This window comes from Palaemon carinicauda, chromosome 2 (genome assembly GCF_036898095.1).
Source record: "Palaemon carinicauda isolate YSFRI2023 chromosome 2, ASM3689809v2, whole genome shotgun sequence".
In the NCBI taxonomy this organism is placed as follows: domain Eukaryota; kingdom Metazoa; phylum Arthropoda; class Malacostraca; order Decapoda; family Palaemonidae; genus Palaemon; species Palaemon carinicauda.
The window spans coordinates 105,793,283-105,813,016 of record NC_090726.1 but is presented as its reverse complement, the minus strand read 5'-3'; positions in this window follow the sequence as shown (position 1 = coordinate 105,813,016).

Here is a 19,734-nt window from a genome sequence, read left to right as displayed (position 1 = left end):
AGAGTAATAAAGCAAGAGCGAATTTCCAATATGACAGCAGAAAAAGATCTGAGGCTTGTGGGTATAGTTCTACCTGTTGTACCACGAGGGCGCTGGTGTACACCTGGCATATCTACAACAGCTGCGCGCGAGATTTTGAAATTTCTGCCAGGGCGTCAGGAGACTTTAGCCATTCTTATATAACCAGCGGGTAAGTTTTATATTTAAAATATAATTTTCATCATTTCTAACAATTTTGGCAAAGATTCACAAGAAACTACCAATCCTATTTGGAATGAATAAAGATAATTATTTCCAATTACCTTCAATGATTTTACTGAGCATTGTGCATTTGATATTTCCTCCTGATTTTGTAAGTTCAACCCATATTAATTTCTGGACATCTTTGTATCGTGCAGAACTCCAGAAATAAATTGACTTATTTCTTCCCAATGTTTATCTAGAAATAATCCTTTGCTACAAAAATATCTAAGTGATTTCATAATTGTTTCTAATATCAATTAATTATATAGTTGATTTTTTGGGCTCAAGCCATGACGTCCTAATGGAAGGTTCCTTTAGTAGCTTCCCAAGGGTATATATGACTACAGTGATATTCCCAGAGAATCAAACCAAAGGTTTCAAAGAATTCTAACTTCTGGCGCGAGTACCTTTAAGATTACTCTCAAGGGTATCGTATATCATCAGGGGACGTATTCTTGACACGCCACATGGCAATCTGCACCCCGAATAGCCTTTACGCCTCGAGGGGGAATAAGTGGCAGAATAGAAGGGTAACCGCAACAAAGATTACCCTGGTTCCCCTACTACAATCGTATCACAACTGCGCCAACTCCCTCTGGCGGTCATTCCTTTATCTGTAGCGACTCGCTACGGTGGTGGTCCCTGTCGATCTGACATTTTCGATCGATTTCTGGGAATCTTTATGCTTTCTACGACTTCTTTCTCCATCCAGAAAGTTGAATATTTATTCTTTACAATATGTAATTTAGTTCCAGCCTCACAATGAATTAGTGTATTTATTGTGTGTGGATCTTCGCCGATCGCCGGTGTCGCCATAGGCGCTGTCGTTCTTTGAACATGTGCTATTTAGTTAGCAGAACGACATTCCGGTTTAAATAGCTTAATTATTATTATGAAAGCTATTTAGGCATTATATATTGTAAAGATATTTATAAGCATAATTTTCCCTTTTCCGTGACGATCGTATATGTCGGAGTTTTGGTGATTTAGGTAACCGAGATCTCGTCTTGTCTAGGTAACATAACCTAGACAACATATACTTTCATCATTTCCCCGGTTACCCTTATGTATCGGTTATCCTTCCTGGAGATCGATATCTCCTGGAATTATACTAACCGTTACTAATCTCGCTAGAGATTTGTGGGTAATCTCTCTTCCCTCTGAGAGTAGCCTTAGGCTACAACTCTCTGCGTCGGCCTTGAATTTCGAATTCAGGTATGACTAGCCTAGAGTTTTCTGTCTCATCCCTTAACGGCAGACGGCAAGTTTTGGTCTTTGTCGGCAGTCGGTCGGCGGGGTGATTGCATTCCTCTGCCGGCGGAACTGCCGGCATAGGAGGCTAGCCCTCCCTAGATTACACCTGAAGTGGTCGAATGTTGCCGCCACCTTCTCCCTGTGGTCTAGTAGACTAGTCCTATGCTCGCCGGCCCTAGGCTATAGAGTCGTATACTCTTGTGGCCTAGGATGGCGCCGGCATTGGAACTCTGTTTCTCCCTTGTTGAGAGGAATGGCATGAGCTGCCGTTCCCTTAACTGTATTAGCACCTCCTAAAGCTGGAGAATAATGATTCTCCTGCCGCTTGTGGTCGTGCCGGTACTGAAACAGAGTTTCTTCAAGGTGTGTAGGTCCGGCAACATTGCCGGTCCCTCCTATACCTCATATAGGACCCTTTCCCCTCCCCTCTCTGTTCTTTTACGATGGCCGAGCCATTGTCTTTCCTGTGCTGGAGTCCTGCAACCTTACCATTGCCGGTGGGTTGCCGGAGCCGCCCAGACCCCCCCTCCTCAGCCGTCAGCTGTCGGCGACTGCCGACTGCCGGCGGCCATGACGCTTGTCGGCGACTGCCGGCTTCCAGCGGCTTTGGCGGCTGTGGATGGGAGGTCCCTTGTGTCACCAAGGTTCTCAAGTTCTTCCTTGAACTGCTAGCCACAGTTTCCGTTGTCGGCGTATTGTTCTGGCCGGCAGTAGACCGGGACAGATAGGTACTGACTCAGTAAGTAGCATGCCAACTGTACTCGTGCTGCCGGAGGCTGGCCTACATTAGTAAGCCGGCAATAGTACTGTGGCTAAATGGAAGTGAACCTTCTTTTCGGAGAGAGGCAGTAAATTTAGACTTTTACATCTTTTATTACTGTATACATCGTCGTCGGCGCCCACTCGTGTCCGAGTATTGGGTTCTGTCGTTAGCCATCAGCCTCCTATCTGTGGGGTGGGTGCTTATGCCTGATGTGGCTGTTAAGTCCTAGTCTGTGGTGGAAGAGTCGCAGACAGTGTTCACAAGGGAGGGTAGGTGGTGGGCGGGGCTGTTCTAATCGCTCTCTCCTTCTTCTCCTCCTAGCCTCCTCATTTTGTCTCCTCCTCTCCTCGAAGTCCACGGTGCCATGGTGTACTGTACTCCTCCAGGTTTTCCTGTCCCTGGCTGTTTCTTCCCATGAGGAAGGATCGATGTTAGTTAGAGCCAGGGTGCGCTTTAGTTGATCTTTATAGCGCATTTTCGGGGCTCCTCGTGGTCTGGTGCCCTGGGTCAGTTCTCCGTAGAATATTTTCTTTGGGAGCCTAGATGGATCCATCCTATGCACGTGTCCTATCCAGCGGAGGCGGTGGTGGATGATGGTGGCCTCCACGCTGGTCAGCGAGGCACGTTCTAAGACTCTAAGACTTCAATGTTGGTGGTGTGGCTCTCCCAGGGGATTTTCAAGATCTGCCTCAGTTTCATTTGTTGGAAGCGTTCTAGGTTTTTAAAATCGTTTTTATATAGCGTCCATGTTTCACATGCATACAGGAGCGTGGAGAGGACTACTGCCCTGAAAACCATTATTTTGGTGGTCATTGTCAGTGCGTGGTTGTTAAATACGCGGCAGTTGAGTCGGCCAAAGGCGGAGTGGGCTGCCCTGATCCTGTTCTCCACGTCCTTTCTGCTTGTGGGAGTTGATGTTAGGATGCTCCCTAGGTAGGAGAACTGGTCCACCTGTTCAAACGGTTGGTCATTCACTGTGGTATTGAAGTTGGGGAGCATCAGTCCTGGTGGATGTTGGACGAGGGTCTTGGTTTTGTCTGAGTTGACTTGCAACCCAAAACGTTCGTAGGCAGAGTTGTATGCATCAGCTAACGACTGCAGGTCCTCTGCCGTCTGACCTGGGGTGGCATTGTCGTCAGCATACTGCAGTTCTCGCATTGCACACAAGGTGGTCTTGGTTCTGGCGCGGAGTCTAGCGAGGTTGAAAGCGCCCCCATCCATGCGGAAACGTAGGTCGACTGAGGGTGTGTCTGGGGGAATCTCGTTGAGCATTGCGGCGGTGTATAGCGAGAAACACGTCGGGGCCAGAACACAGCCCTGCTTCAGGCCGCCGTTGATGGGGAATGGGTCTGAAAGAGAGTTCTGGTGGCAGACTCTCCCAACCATTCCGTCATGGAGGGCAGGCACCAGCTTGACAAAATCGGGTGGGCAGCCATATCTTTTGAGGACAGCCCACATGGCAGGTCGAGGTACTTTGTCGAAGGCCTTTTTCAAATCCCAGAAGATGAACATTATGGGCTGTTGTTGTTCGAGGCTCTTCTCTTGTAGTTGTCGCGCACAGAAGATCATGTCTATGGTCCCGCGGGAAGGTCGAAAGCCGCACTGGGACTCTGGCAGGACGTCTTCTGCGAGAATAAGGAGGCGGTCAAGGAGAATCCGAGCGAAAATCTTACACGCGATACTTAGTAGTGATATTCCCCGGTAGTTGTTACAGTTCTCCCTGTCTCCCTTCTTGAAGATGGTAGTGATGTTTGCATCGCGGAAGTCACTGGGGGGGGTCTTGGTCTCCCATATTTTCAGTATAAGGAGCATCAAACGGTTCCTCGAGCAGGGGCCACCGTGAGTGAGGAGCTCCAACGGGATGTTGTCTGGCCCTGGGGCTTTGCCGGGCTTCATGCGCTGCAGGGCCTTGTTGAAGTCATGGATGGAGGGTGGTAGTGCCATCCAGTGACGGACGGGATGCTGCGGGGTCATTCGCAGGAGATCGTCTGGGGTGTCTGCTTGGTCATTGAGGAGGTTCTCAAAGTGAGACCTCCACCTGGCCAGGATGCCCTCGCTGTCGGTGATGGTCGTGGCCCCATCCGCGTCCTTCAGGCTGCCCACTGATGACCGTGTGGGACCGAATATTTCCTTTGTTGCTGCATAGAATCTGCGCAGGTCACGTTGGTCAGCGAAACTCTGTATTTCTGCAGCTTTTCTTTGCCACCAGATGTTCTGGGCTTCACGGATACCTCTCTGGCAACCAGCTTCAGCCACCTTGTGAGCACATTTGTTAGCTGCTGTTGGTTGGTTTTCCAAAGTCAGGCGTGCTTGTCGTTTGGTTTCAATGAGAAGAGAGATGGTAGCATCATTCTCATCAAACCAATCCTGACTAGAGCCAGAGATCGAGGAGACGTCCGCATCACCCGATCCATGCCCGGAGCGGACGACTGCTGGACGGACCACAGACTCCTCATCTCCCGACTCTCCGTGACGACCCTACGACCACCCAGAAGGGCACCTGACAGCGTACCACACCAACGCTTTGATTGTAGTAAGCTCCGCAACCCACAGGTGGCACAGAACTACAAGGAGGCCTGCGAACAATACCTCGCAGACCCTGTGGGTCAGGCCACTGTTGAGCACCACTGGACCACCCTCAGAAACGCCATGGCCCGTGCCGCGGAGGAAACACTAGGCTACACCACCAAGAAACTGTATACATATACAGTAATAAATAGCATTCACTCCATGCTTTCTCTCTCTCTCTCTTATCTAGCTTGCTAGATGCTCCGGCAATAGCTAGCTAATCCGGCAACATGCCGGCTGAACTACAGTATATGTCTATACAGGTAGTCAGTATTTTTGGGCTCAAGCCATGACGTCCTGATGGAAGGTTCCTTCGGTAGCTTCCTTGGGTATATTTAACCACAGGTTATCACAGAATTCTAACTTCTGGTGCGAGTACCCAAAAGGTTTCCCTCTAGGATATCGTATATCAACAGGGGACGTATGTATTAACATGACACATAGCTATCTGCACCCCATCTAGAGTTAACACTTCGATATGGAAAGGTGGAGAATAACTGGGGAGCCATTCAACAGTTACACTCATCCGTGACTGCTTTTGGTACTCGAAACCTAAACAAACGGGCGCCATTGCTAAATGACGTCACGTCCGTCTCCATCCTTCTGCCTGTAGCACCTTGCTTTGGTCGGATTTCCCTTTGTGCGATTTTTATCGACTTACATCGCCGTTATGTCTTTACCTTCAGCCTTGCCTTCTTCTGGAAAGTTGAGTACCAGGTCCCAGTATTGTTTAAATAAGCTCTAGCCGTAGAGTAACTTCTACTTTTCGTAAAATATTGTGTTTTGTGGCAGAGCTGTGCCGTTCCCGGACGCGCCATTTTATGGCGTCGCTGTTCTTTTGCATGCCTTATTTAGCTAGCCAGAACAGCTTTATCCGGCCTCTTAACTAATTGATATTGTTAGTTATTTAGTCTTCATAGCTAGGAATTACTTATATCGTGTTTTAACGCTCATCTACTCGGTCGTCGTTCGACCCCATACTAGATCGCTAGCTTAGCCCCTAGGCTAGATAGCCTAGCACTTGTGTTCATGCATGATATATACCAGTGATCCTAAGTTAAGTTATGAAGATTGTGGCATTATTTAACATACTGTTAACTGTGATGTAAGTGTTTTCACCTTTGGGGACCATATAGGGGATCGGTTTGATTGCGTTTCTCTCCAACCTAACCTAAATGTAGGAACCCCTATATGCTCCCTAATCCCCTGCCTGCAGGCATTCCCTCTGTGTGGCCATGCTTCCCCTTCTATATAGGGGAATCTTGTCTACAATCAGAGTATTTATCGCTTCTCAGTCTACCCTAAGGGAATGATCCCCCCTTAGGGTTGCGACCGAGAAATAGGAACGGCTCTGCCCTTCCACAGTTGCATCTGGTTGGGTTACTCATCCCTTCCTGCAACTTGCGATGTGTCTTTCAGCCTACCTAGCCTAGGAATTAACCCTCCTTATCTAGGTTAGGCTTTGGGGGGGGCTAGATCTGTACTTTTATAGTTTGAGACGGTACTCCTGTACCAATCTCATTCTGGTTACCTAACCTAGGCTAGAGCGTTCTCCCTCTCCTTGGTGGCCGTTCTTGTACAGAGCCTCCACTATGAAAGACCCCTCTTCTTCTCCCTCCCCACCTATCCCTTTAGTGTAGGCTTGCCTATACACATCTGTCCTTAGTCCTACAACTCCTCACTTGGGTGGAGTGGTAGGGGCTAACTTGTTCTCCTGCTGAGCTGGCTGCTCTGGTACACATACCCTTCATAGCGTTCTATGGGGGTAGTCGCCGGCAGCGGTCCGCCCAGCGGGGGTTTCCCACTCTTGAGTGCCCTCTAACCCTCCCTTGGGTTACCCCAGGCACCCGGCCGACTGCCGGCCCCCTGCCGCCGGATGCTAGGAGTATCTACTCCTTTCATGAGTGCACTCTCTCCGGAGGGATGCCGGAGGGGTATGTGGTCTTACCCCTCCAATCCCTCCTTACCTTTCTCTCCTTCTATCCTGGTGCCGGTCCCTTGCCGCCTCTACTGCCGGCGATACCGCCTTACAGCTGGTGACACTCTTTCATAAGATACCCTCGATCCTATAAGTCGTCAACCTTCCGTGTGCCGGAGGCTGCCGCCTTCCGTCGGCATACAGCCGACGTCCCACCCCTCCCTTTACCTAGTAGCAGCTGGCCGTCCTTCGGAGCCGGCCACCGGCGTGCCGGCATTGATTGCCGGCGGTCTAGGTATACAACCATATACATATTTATCTTATGAACTGATCCAAGCTCACCAGGCAGTCAGCCTTCGGCTGCCAGAGCGCCGCCTCCTGCCGGTGACCCGCCGGACAGCGGCGGTCGCCACGATGGTATTATATTTAGATACTCAATGTGTCTGTCTTGATGCCTTCCACCCTGCTGGACAGGCCTCCGGCGTGCCGTCGGTCTGCCGGCACCCTCCGGAGACGTCAAGGGACATGCACCCCTTCTCATACCTACCGACAACATGTCGACAGTCATCACACTGCAGCCAGATGGCTTAGCCACTTCTATATATAGGTATTGTCTTACCATCTAAATCTGTGGCTGTGCTGTCTGATTGCACATTACAATATTCCAGCATACTCTGTGTGTCTTAGTGCAGCCGATTGCCGGAACCTATATCTAATAAGGGGTCTCCTATTCCCCTTCTACCCCAGGGAACTGAGTGGTCTCAGCCCCTGATACACCTCGCAGGCAATTTCTGTTAGAGGCTTAGCTTCTACCCACCACGGCTTATCCATATGGATTTCCGCTTTGTGACCGTCGGCCACAAAAGAAATTGCCTAATGATAAGGTTACGGTAACCGACTGGGCGGGATTCACAAGTATGTGTCTATCTACTTCCTTTCCCGCTCTCTACTCTCAGGCATTATATTACTTATGAATTAATTAATGCTTAAAAAATTAGATTAAGTTATCTTAATTTTAGAGTAATGTAAGTCATTCTTATGCTTTCCATGTACTCATGATCTCTTTCTTTTACAGGAGGAGTATATGAAGTGTGAAAGCAACTTTTGTGGAGTGAAGCACCCGGACTTCTACGGGCACAAGGCGTTCCGGACACACGCCCCCTGCGCCACCAAAAAAGGCGACCTGAAATACTGGGACCCACAGCACTGTACAGTCTGCAAGAGTCGTCTGGTCGAAGCGTTCGACGATCCTCCTTCAGCGGAGGCAAGGGACAACGCTCGAGAGAAGCTACGCAAGTGGGTGCGTGGCTTCCAGAAGAACGCCACCGGACCGTATCTCGCCACCGAAGATTTGAGGGCCTTGCTATTTCCAAAGGCATCTAAAGACTCCGTGGTCCCCAGTGATCAGATCCCCACCGTCCAGATAGTGGTGGAACCTGATATCGTCATGGCCCAGTCCATGCATGAGTGCCACTTAGATTCCGACAACGTGGAATGTATGTCGGAAGTGTCGGAAGGGACGGAGAGGAACCTCATGGGCGAGGAGCTCGACTATGAGGAAGATCAGGTGGAATACCCTGATTCGGAGCATGAGGTCGCTCCCAATCCTACTCCCGCACCGACTCCTGCACCGGCCGAGGAGCCTGTTCCTTCGACTTCTGCCACCCCGGACCCTCTTCCATCAGGCACTCAGGAGGTCTTCAAGATGCTTGAAGCCCTCATGGAAAGAAAACTTCGCGAGACCCACGAGCTATTCAGGTCTAACCTAGGAAGTTTTAAACAACCGAAACGGATTTCGGTTAAGGACCTCCCTGCTTGCTCGGATACTAACCCATGGAGGTATGCCGAGCATATGCCGATCACGACTGGTAAGATCTTCATCAGTGAGAAGGTCGGCTCGATCTTGTTGGAAGAAGTGGAATTCTTCCCGAATTTCGAGGCTTATCCGGACTGTTACGTCCGGCTCAGGTCCGAACCAGCCTCAAAGGAAGAGACCGAACCGAAGGAAGTAATCGTGTTCGATCTCGCGAAGGACCAGGCTATGCTAGCCAGTGCGGTGAAGAGTAGGGGTTTCACCAACTCCAAGATGCCGGCGCTCAGTAAGAAACACCCAACCTTCGTTGCGCCGAACGATGCGACCTTCCCCTTTATAGAAAAGGCCTTCACTGCGGTCTTGAAAGCAGTGGAAGAAGGGACACCTTGCCCTGTACTGGAGGAGTGCAGACCCTTCTCCCTTACTGTTCCCCCTAATGATAGACACTGGAAAGACATCCAGTCAACCTTCACAGTGGGGAAGGTAGAGCCTGACATAGCCGGTCGTCAGTTCAATGAGGACCTCCCAAGGCTAAATGATCACCTCCTTCGTAGGGAACAGGATACGAAGGAGAGGCTTGCCGCATCGCTGTCCCTCCAGGTACAGCTCGAAGTTATGGCCGGAGACACTAGAATCCCGGACTTCTACATGGTCCTAGCCAAAACGCATTTGGCAACGGTGATGAAGGACCTTTACAGCTTCACTAGGGCTCGCAGAGCCTGTCGTGAATTCGTGTTTGCCAGCGCAACGGTAAAACACGAGCCCCAGAGGCTGATTTCCTCCAATATCTGGGGTAAATACCTCTTTCCCTCTTCCTTGGTGAAAGAGATTGCTGACAAGGCCGCCAGAGAGAACAGGAACCTTCTCCATAAGTGGGGCATGTCAAAGAAAAGGAAATCCTCTCAGGACGATGGCCCTCAACCTAAGAGGAAATCCCTGAAACAGAAACCCCAGCAACGTCAACAGAGACGGCAGTTTCCGGGTTCCGCTACTCCCCAAGTGGCAGCTCAGCCACAGCAGACCTTTCAGCTGGTCACCCAGCCGGTGGTATCGCAGTCACCGGTCTTCACCCCTGCATTTGAGCAACATGCTACTACCTTTCGTCCCAGAGGTAGGGGCTCAAGCAGAGGTTCCGGCAGAGATTCGTCTCGCCGCCCCTCCAGAAGCAGAGGAGGAAGGGGAGCTAGCGGCCGAGGTGGCAAACCCTGGGGACACCAGAAGCAATGAAGTGCTTCCGGTGGGAGGAAGACTCCGCCAATTCCAGGATCGTTGGACCTTCGATCCCTGGGCACACAGCATCGTCAAGAAGGGACTAGGCTGGAGCTGGACACAACCAGCCCCAGCCTTCCAGCAATTCTTCCAACAGTCAACCCCCCTCCTGGAAGAATACGTCCTAGAACTCTTGAACAAGAAGGTGATCAGGAGGGTAAAGTAAACCAGGTTCCAAGGGAGACTATTTTGCGTTCCCAAGAAGGACTCCGACAAACTCAGAGTCATTCTAGACTTATCCCCCAACAAGTTCATTGCGAACAACAAGTTCAAGATGCTGACTCTCCAACAAATAAGGACCCTTCTGCCTCAAGGGGCCTACACGGTCTCCATAGACCTGGCGGATGCCTACTGGCACGTTCCAATGAATCATCACGCTTCCTCCTACCTAGGATTTCGACTCCAAAGGAAAAGTTACGCCTTCAGGGCCATGCCCTTTGGGCTCAACGTGGCTCCACGGATCTTCACCAAGCTGGCAGACGCCATCGTCCAACAGCTCCATCTTCGGGGCGTCCAAGTGATGGCTTACCTAGACGACTGGCTGGTCTGGGCGACATCGCCCGAAGATTGTGTAAGATCCTGCAACAAAGTCACCCAGTTCCTAGAATATCTGGGATTCAAGATAAATGCCGAGAAATCTCGCCTCTCTCCAGCTCAGAAGTTCCAATGGTTGGGAATCCATTGGGATCTTCAGTCACACCGCCTTTCCATCCCGCAGAAGAAAAGGAAGGAAATAGCAGTGTCTGTCAGAAAACTGCTGAAATCCAAACGGATCTCAAGACGAAAGCAGGAACAAGTTCTAGGCTCTCTACAGTTCGCCTCTGTGACAAACCCAGTGCTTCGCGCACAGCTAAAGGATGCCGCGGGAGTCTGGAGACGTTCTGCATCCATCGCTCGAAGAGACCTCAAGAGACGGCTCCCAAACAGACTTCGCTTACTATTAAAGCCGTGGTCGGAAGCAAAGGCCCTGAAAAGGTCCATTCCTCTTCAACACCCGCCTCCATCGCTCAACATCGCTCTATCACGGACAAGCCCAATAGAGTCAGAATGGTCTCTAGACGCAAGATCATTCTCCTTCATCTCTCGCCAAGTCCCGGAACTTCAGATCGATCTCTTCGCAACGAGCGACAACAATCAACTTCTCAATATGTGGCCCCGTACGAGGACCCCAAGGCAGAAGCAGTGGATGCCATGTCACTGGATTGGAACAGATGGTCCAGGATATACCTGGTCCCTCCCCCCAACCTTCTGCTGAAAGTCCTCTCCAAACTGAGAACCTTCAAAGGGACAGCGGCCCTAGTGCTTCCCAAGTGGCCCCGGAGCAATTGGTACCCCCTGGTCCTGGAGCTGCAGCCCACGCTGATCCCTCTCCCGGGCCTAGTTCTCTCTCAGCAAGTCCAGAAGTCGACTGTCTTCGCTTCATCACTGAAAGTCAGGGACCTTCATCTCATGATTTTCTCTCCCTGGCCGCAAAGAAAAGGTTTGGGATCTCGAAGAAAAGTCTAGACTTCCTCGAGGAATACAAGACCGAATCCACATGACGGCAATACAAATCTTACTGGAGAAAGTGGGTCTCGTTCGTCAAAGCAAAAAACCCTACGGAAATCACCATTGATTTTTGCATGTCCTTCTTCATTCACCTTCATGGACAAGGCTTAGCAGCCAACACGATTTCCACCTGTAAATCGGCTTTGACTAGACCACTACTGTACGCTTTCCAGATTGATCTGTCCAGCGATATCTTCAATAAACTGCCAAAGGCATGCGCTAGACTACGCCCAGCACCTCCGCCAAAACCTATCTCCTGGTCCCTGGACAAGGTGCTCCATTTTGCCTCTAACCTGGACAACGATTCGTGCCCTCTCAAGGACCTGACTCAAAAAGTTATCTTCCTTTTTGCTCTCGCCTCGGGAGCCCGAGTCAGCGAAATAGTGTCATTATCAAGAGACGAGGGTCATATCCTGTTCGCAGATACAGGAGAACTTACCCTCTTCCCTGATCCGACGTTTCTCGCAAAAAATGAATTACCCACCAAGAGATGGGGCCCCTGGAGAATCTGCCCCCTGAAGGAAGATGTCTCTCTATGCCCAGTGGAGAGTCTTAAGGTCTATCTTCGAAGAACTTCAGACTTCGGTGGAGGTCAACTCTTCAAAGGAGAAACATCGGGTAGCGACCTGTCACTGAAACAACTAAGAGCGAAAATCACCTACTTCATTCGCAGAGCGGATCCTGACAGTACACCCGCAGGTCATGATCCTAGAAAAGTCGCGTCTTCTCTGAATTTCTTCCACAGTATGGATTTCGAAAGCCTCAAGAGCTTCACAGGGTGGAAATCGTCGCGCGTTTTCTTCAAGCACTACGCAAAGCAAGTGCAAGAAAGTTAAACATTTCGTGGTAGCCGCAGGTAGTGTTATGAAACCTGCCGTTTAACTCTGCATAGAACAGCAAGTTACTTGGGACTTTAACTCTACGGGTGCCTGTGTTGACCCTTGTGTGATACATAGTGATTTCATGGACACTTAGTGTTTCTAATAGACTGTTCTTATCAAGGTGAAATGTCATAGACTTCACATGAGTGCCACATGCCCTAGGGCATGATGTGTTTTTCTTTGAAAAAGACTGACGTTCCTCAGGAACTTGTGTTTCTAAAAGTGAAATTTCTTTCAGATTCAAGATTGAAGTCTTTTATTTTCTATGTACATTATTCTTATTATTGTAAATTAACTTTACACCTTTTATTGCAATTATCATCACTATAACCTGCAATCTATGAAATAAAATGTCTATTTTATTACATGTGCGTCTCTCTCCGCTCCTATTACCATTATGAAATACATGGTTGTCATAGTTTCATTTACCCCTTTCCTTTGGAATGAGAAGAATAATATAAATTATCTGTATTATATACTCACTCATGCTGTGTAATATTCCTACTTGAATACTTACCTTTGTCCTGCCTTCGAGACCAGATTGATCTCTCATCCATGGTGTATAGTGATTAATTATCACCTGTCTACACTTGAGAATATTCCTACCCGAATATTAACCTTCTGTCTTGTCTCCGAGTCCTGCACGAACTCTCCGCAGGGTGAGTAGCCCTTCAATGACCACTTCGGATTTTGGTATGATCCGCCGGGACTTCTCTGCCAGGGGGGCAGGAAGCTGGATCCCCACGGAACCTCTACCGAGGACACATTACATACCTCTATTCGGAGCCCTTGGCAATTACTTTAAAAAAGGGGAAATTTTCCACGATACATTAATTCTCTGGTACACTTCCATCAGGACGTCATGGCTTGAGCCCAAAAAACGGATTTTGAGCGAAGCGAAAAATCTATTTTTGGGTGAGATAGCCATGACGTCCTGATGGACCCTCCCGTCTATTCTAGTCCCGCCTTTCAGGCCCCGCCCTGTCCTGCTGTATAATGGAGATTAGCAAGGAGCTGGCCTCAGGATGAGGACGGACGTGACGTCATTTAGCAATGGCGCCCGTTTGTTTACGTTTCGAGTACCAAAAGAAGCCACGGATGAGTGTAACTGTGGAACGGCTCCCCAGTTATTCTCCACCTTTCCATATTGAAGTGTTAACTCTAGATGGGGTGCAGATAGCTATGTGGCGTGTTAATACATACGTCCCCTGTTGATATACGATATCCTAGAGGGAAACCTTTAGGGTACTCGCACCAGAAGTTAGAATTCTGTGATAACCTGCCGTTTAATTCTCTGGGAATATCCCTGTAGTTAAATATACCAAACGAAGCTACCGAAGGAACCTTCCATCAGGACGTCATGGCTATCTCACCCAAAAATAGATTTTTCGCTTCGCTCAAAATCCGTTATTTGCAGTACTGTATAGTATATACGGCAGATGAATAACTAATATATACAGTGATACCTCGGTAGTCGAACGACTCTATACTCGAACAATTCGGAGTTCGACCAAAATTTTCGAGAAATTTTTGCTGCGGTGCTCGACCAAAAATTCGGTACTCGACCAGCCGAACACGTGACGACCGCATGGGCTTTGTGATGATCGCGCCATCTCGGCCACTCTCGCTTGTTCGGGAAGCATCAGTTCTCTCGAGAGCGTCACTCAGACAACGCGCGATCAGCATTCGTTGTGATTTAGTGATTTTCAGTGCTTTTAATTGCTTTTTTAGCTTTCATAATGAGTCCCAAGAAAGTAATGAGTGTTAAGGGGAAGGAGAAGAGGAAAACAGTGCGAACAACGATCGAGTTGAAGAAGGAAATTATAGCGAAATATGAGAATGGTGTACGAGTGTCCGATTTAGCGGTAGAATACGGAATGGCGAAGTCGACCATTTCTACGTTTTTAAAGCATAAAGAAATGATTAAGAAGGCGAATGTTGCAACGGGAGTTACGGCGGTAACTAAGCAAAGGCCACAAGTGATTGAGGAGATGGAAAAGTTGCTTTTAATATTTATTAAAGAAAAACAGTTGGCCGGGGAAAGTGTTAGTGAAGCGTTCATTTGTGAAAAAGCGTTGCATATCTATGAAGAATTAGTGAAGAAAAGTCCGAGTACCAGTGAAAGTGATTCATTTACATTTAAAGCGAGCAGGGGTTGGTTTGAAAAGTTTCGTAATAGAACAGGTATTCATCGTGTTACTAGGCATGGGGAGGCAGCTAGTTCGGATCAAATTGCAGCCGATAAATACGTGGGGGAATTCGATCGGTACATAAATGAACAAAATTTGATCGCACAACAAGTCTTTAATTGTGATGAGACTGGGTTATTTTGGAAGAAAATGCCAGCCAATACGTACATTACCAAGGACGAGACGAAGATGCCAGGTCACAAGCCAATGAAAGATAGGCTAACATTGTTGCTGTGTGCAAATGCAAGTGGCGATTGCAAGATCAAACCCTTGTTAGTGTACCACTCGGACAACCCCCGGGTGTTCAAACGAAATAATATTTGTAAAAGTGCACTACCAGTTATGTGGCGCTCGAACACTAAATCTTGGGTCACAAGACAATTCTTTACTGAGTGGATAAACGAAGTGTTTGCCCCCCAGGTTAAGGCTTACCTCATTGAAAAGAGCTTGCCAATGAAATGTCTTCTGGTTATGGACAATGCTCCTGCACATCCTCCAGGTCTCGAGGATGACTTGAAAGAAGAATACAGCTTTATCAAAATCAAATTCTTGCCCCCCAATACTACTCCCATACTCCAGCCCATGGACCAACAGGTCATTTCAAACTTCAAAAAACTCTATACCAAGGCCCTTTTCAGAAAGTGTTTTGAAGTGACCAGTGACACGAAGTTGACCCTAAAGGAATTCTGGAAGGAACACTTCAGCATCCTCAACTCTGTTAACATGATTGACCAAGCTTGGCGAGGTGTGACCTATAGGACATTGAACTCTGCCTGGCGTAAGCTGTGGCCATCATGTGTCACAGAGAGGGAGTTTGAAGGTTTCCAACCAGAGGCGGGTCCAAGCACTGCTACCCCTGTAATTTCTGATGACACTGATGTCGTTGAGGAAATTGTTGTCATGGGCAGGAGTTTGGGGCTTGAGGTCGACAAGGATGATATTGATGAGCTTGTAGAAAGCCATTCTACCGAGTTGACTGTGGAGGAATTGTTGCACCTGCAACAACAACAGCAGCAGGATCTGATTGTGGAGCAGGAATCTTCAGAAGAGGATGAGGTAAGGGAGGATGTTCCAAGTTCTCTCATCAATGAAATTTGTTCCAAGTGGGCAGATGTGCAGGCTTTTGCTGAAAAATACCACCCAGAAATTGCAGTAGCAAACCGGGCAGTGCATATGTTTAATGATAGTGTCATGTATCATTTTCGAAGAATACTGCAGAGGAGGAAGAAACAATTAACAATAGACCAGTTTTTCACAAAAGAAAAGAAAGCTGCTACATCAAAGCCTGTTTCTCCTCCAAAGAAGAGACAAAGAAGAGAAGAAACCCCTGAAATAGATCTGCCCACCCTTTCATTGGAGAGAGAAACAACTCCTGAAGGAGAACTACCCCGCCACATCATGGAAGGGGACTCTCCTTCCAAGCAGTAACCTCCCCCTTCCATCCTCTCCACATCCATCCCTGTATGCCATCGAACCGCTGCTCAAAGGTATGTTCACTACAGTACAGAAAATGGTTTAAAATTGTTTTATTTTAGTACAGTAAATGGTTTAAAATTGTTTTATAGGATTTTCTGACCAATTTCATACACATTTAGATAATTATTGTTGTTTAGGTACACGTTTTATTAATATTTTGGGCCTGTTCGAGTGCTTGGGAACGGAATAGAATATATACCATTATTTCTTATGGGGAAAAAAAATTCGGTACTCGAACAAATCGGAGGTCGAACACGGATCTCGAACGGATTATGGTCGAGTACCGAGGTATCACTGTATATTATACTAGTAGTTATTTCCAATATATCTTGGGTATCCCTACCCAGATATTTGCTGAACCGCATTCTATATTGATGGAATAATATTTCATCAATATTCTGATTTGAAATCAGTTTCCATTTACTGTACCCTGCAATATTGAATTTCGTAAAGGGCTGGTGGTGTGACACCTCTAACCCCAATAGGGGAGAGCCCTTATCCCTGAGTTTCCCTGATCAGGAAACTCCCTGATTTAATATTGTAAGGGAAGTCACAGCAAATAGATTGGTTGGGATGCATAAGTGTATGTCTTTTATTTTCTGCCGGCTGAACTACGGTATAGGCCTATACAGGTAGTCATTATATTTGCAGTATAGTAAATACGGCAGATGGATAACTAACGTATATATTATACTAGTAGTTATTTCCAATGTATCTTGGGTATCCCTGTCCAGATATTTGCTGAACCAAATTCTATATTGATAGAATAATATTTCATCAATATTCTGATTTGAAATCAGTTTCCATTTACCCTGCAATATTGAATTTCGTGAAGGGCTGGGGGTGTGACACCTCTAACCCCTATAGGGGAGAGCCCTTATCCCTGAGTTTCCCTGATCAGGAAACTCCCTGATTTAATATTGTAAGGAAGGTCACAGCAAATAGATTGGTTGGGATGCATAAGTGTATGTCTTTTATTTTCTGCCGGCTGAACTACGGTATAGGCCTATACAGGTAGTCATTATATTTGCAGTATAGTAAATACGGCAGATGGATAACTAACGTATATATTATACTAGTAGTTATTTCCAATATATCTTGGGTATCCCTGTCCAGATATTTGCTGAACCCAATTCTATATTGATAGAATAATATTTCATCAATATTCTGATTTGAAAATCAGTTTCCATTTACCCTGCAATATTAAATTTCATAAAGGGCCGGTGGTGTGATGCCTCTAACCCCTAAAGGGGAGAGCCCTTATCCCTGAGTTTCCCTGTTCAGGAAACTCCCTGATTTAATATTGTAAAGGAGGTTACAGCAAATAGATGGGTTGGGATATATAAATATATGTCTTTTAATTTCTAATCAACATATTTTAGATGCGAACTTCTGCTGTTACCGCTCCTATTTCGAAAGAATGACTCTTTCGATACTCTGATTGTGAATCAATCCTCCTTACCTCACAGCGTTAAGTATAGAGGGGGACAGTGCTTGTACACTTCCTTACCAAGGTGTTCGAACCCCCTTTTTCTTCAGGGAATTCCCCGGTTGGAGGAATTTCCTTATCTTAATACTGAGGAGAAGTAACAGCATTGGCTCACAAGGGATACACGGGAATGTGTCTCCCATTATCTCTTTTAGCTTTCTGTCCTAAGCTATTTTTGTCAAAAGACTATTTTGCAAATTGTTTATCGGTGCGATAATCAATTGAATACTCATTTCTGTTCTCCCTTCCTTACAGGAGGGACACCAGATGATGCATTGCAGTCTTCTGCAGTTATAAAGGCGAGTATTTTCACGGACATAATATATGCAGGTTCACCACCCCAGCAATATTATTTCCAAATCCCCAACCTACAAGACGGCAGTCTAGAGCTGTCGAACTGTGGTTGGTTTGGTTTCAGAAGTTATTTCATAAATGCGGTTCAGTTGCGAACTCGCAAAAAAAAAAAAAAAGCGAAAACTCTACGGGAATTGGACTGAAAATTTCACTACTAATTACGAAAACTGCGAATTTAGTGTTCCTTTTAAGGGTTTTTAAGGTCTAACCCCCCCCCCCTACCTCTCAAGATGAGGTTGCAGACACTAACGGCACTGGTGAGTCTGAGTGGGACTCGGACCCCCGACTGACAAACACCGGGCAGAGACTCCACAATCAAGCCACACTTGTAGTGAAATCAACGACAGCAGTCATTGTTTCACTGTCACATCTGACTCCGCCGCCAAGAGCCGGCAGTGTGTGCCCTTGGTCACCACCCAGTCAATAGCTGAGTTGGTATGCCTTCAATCGACAGCCCGCCGATTACCGGTGGTCTGCCGACAACCCGAGGAGTCGCCTCTAGTTCAGAAATCCACTGACTATGCGTATAGTTTTCACCACTACCCAGTCACATTGAATACTGGCTAGGATGGTGTGACTTCTGTCAGCGACCCGCTGACAGCCGACAAGTCACTGATATGTCGAAAACCTGCTAGCCATATCGGTACTGAAGTACTGTGCCAGTTAACTTACCCCCAAGTACTAAGTACTAGCCTTGACGGTAACATGCCAGTTGTATAGGGGTATACAATACCCTGTACATCTGCAGTATAGGACCATATTGCAGACAGAAATCTTTGGTACATAACCATACAATAGAATGGTTTTCCAGTACATTGTGCTTCTAAGCACAATCCCTTGCTGAGACCTACCTGATTTGGGGGATCCACTACCCCCCCCCCTTTTTTTTTCCTTACGCTGATTCTTCATCAGCCTCTTGATTCTCATTATTAATTCCCCGGATGTAGGACGCTACTCTATCCTTAAGGACTAGATACAATTAGTTAATTTTACATTCATAAGCTGAAAGCCACAACATTTATATGTTTCTCCAAGTTTATATGATGTTTTCAGATGCTTTTCCTTTATAAGTTCTCATACCGAAGAGCAGTCGACAAAATCTCTGTCACTTTGCTGAAAGTCATTATCAAAGAAATAGTTTCTTATTAGTCTCATGAAATGTGGAGCATCAGCAAAGACACAAATAACGAGATCGGTGATGCTGGATTTACAATCATCGAATTATGCACACTTATGCCTAAAGATTTCCATAACCTACTGTTGGTAGGACCTAGGTCACTGAATATAAACACTACAGGAAAACTCACCAATTCTATGTCAATAATAGTATTATTTTTAAAGCATAAAGAGTATCTGAATCTTTGACATAACTAAATTTTTGGGCAATGCTGCATTCATCAAATGATTAGATGGAAACACACTCAAAATTATTTCTAATTTGATAACGGTCTTTAAAATTTATGGTTCGATATCCAACATACGAACCCAACTATTTAATATAGAAATGGAGGAAAAGAGTGGAATACCGAACGCCACCAGCTTCCTTACAAGCAAACTGTAAAATAGTATATACCGGAAAACAAAGGCTGGTAAATCATACCGTGGTACGGTGTGACGTCATTAATCACCGCATGGCTAGTCTGCGCAGTAGAGGACACAGTTTGGGTCGCTGATGGGTAGACCTGGTATTCTTTAGACCTTCGTAGGACATGGCAGTGACTTCAAGAAGAACCGACCACCAATTCCTCTGGAGGCGAGGCGTTGCGGAGGGTGCCTTCATGTGGGGCACAAGACCTTCTGGAGGGAAGGCCACTCCAGAGGGTCAAGAGGAAAGGCCTCAGCCAAGCCTCTGTGAAGGCAGGATGGAGGAACAGTTTTTCCTGCTGAACAGACTCAGCACATCATGCAAGCTCAGATGGTATGCTCAAATCTGAAGCATTGTGGGCCTTCCAGTGGCTCCAAGGAGAAC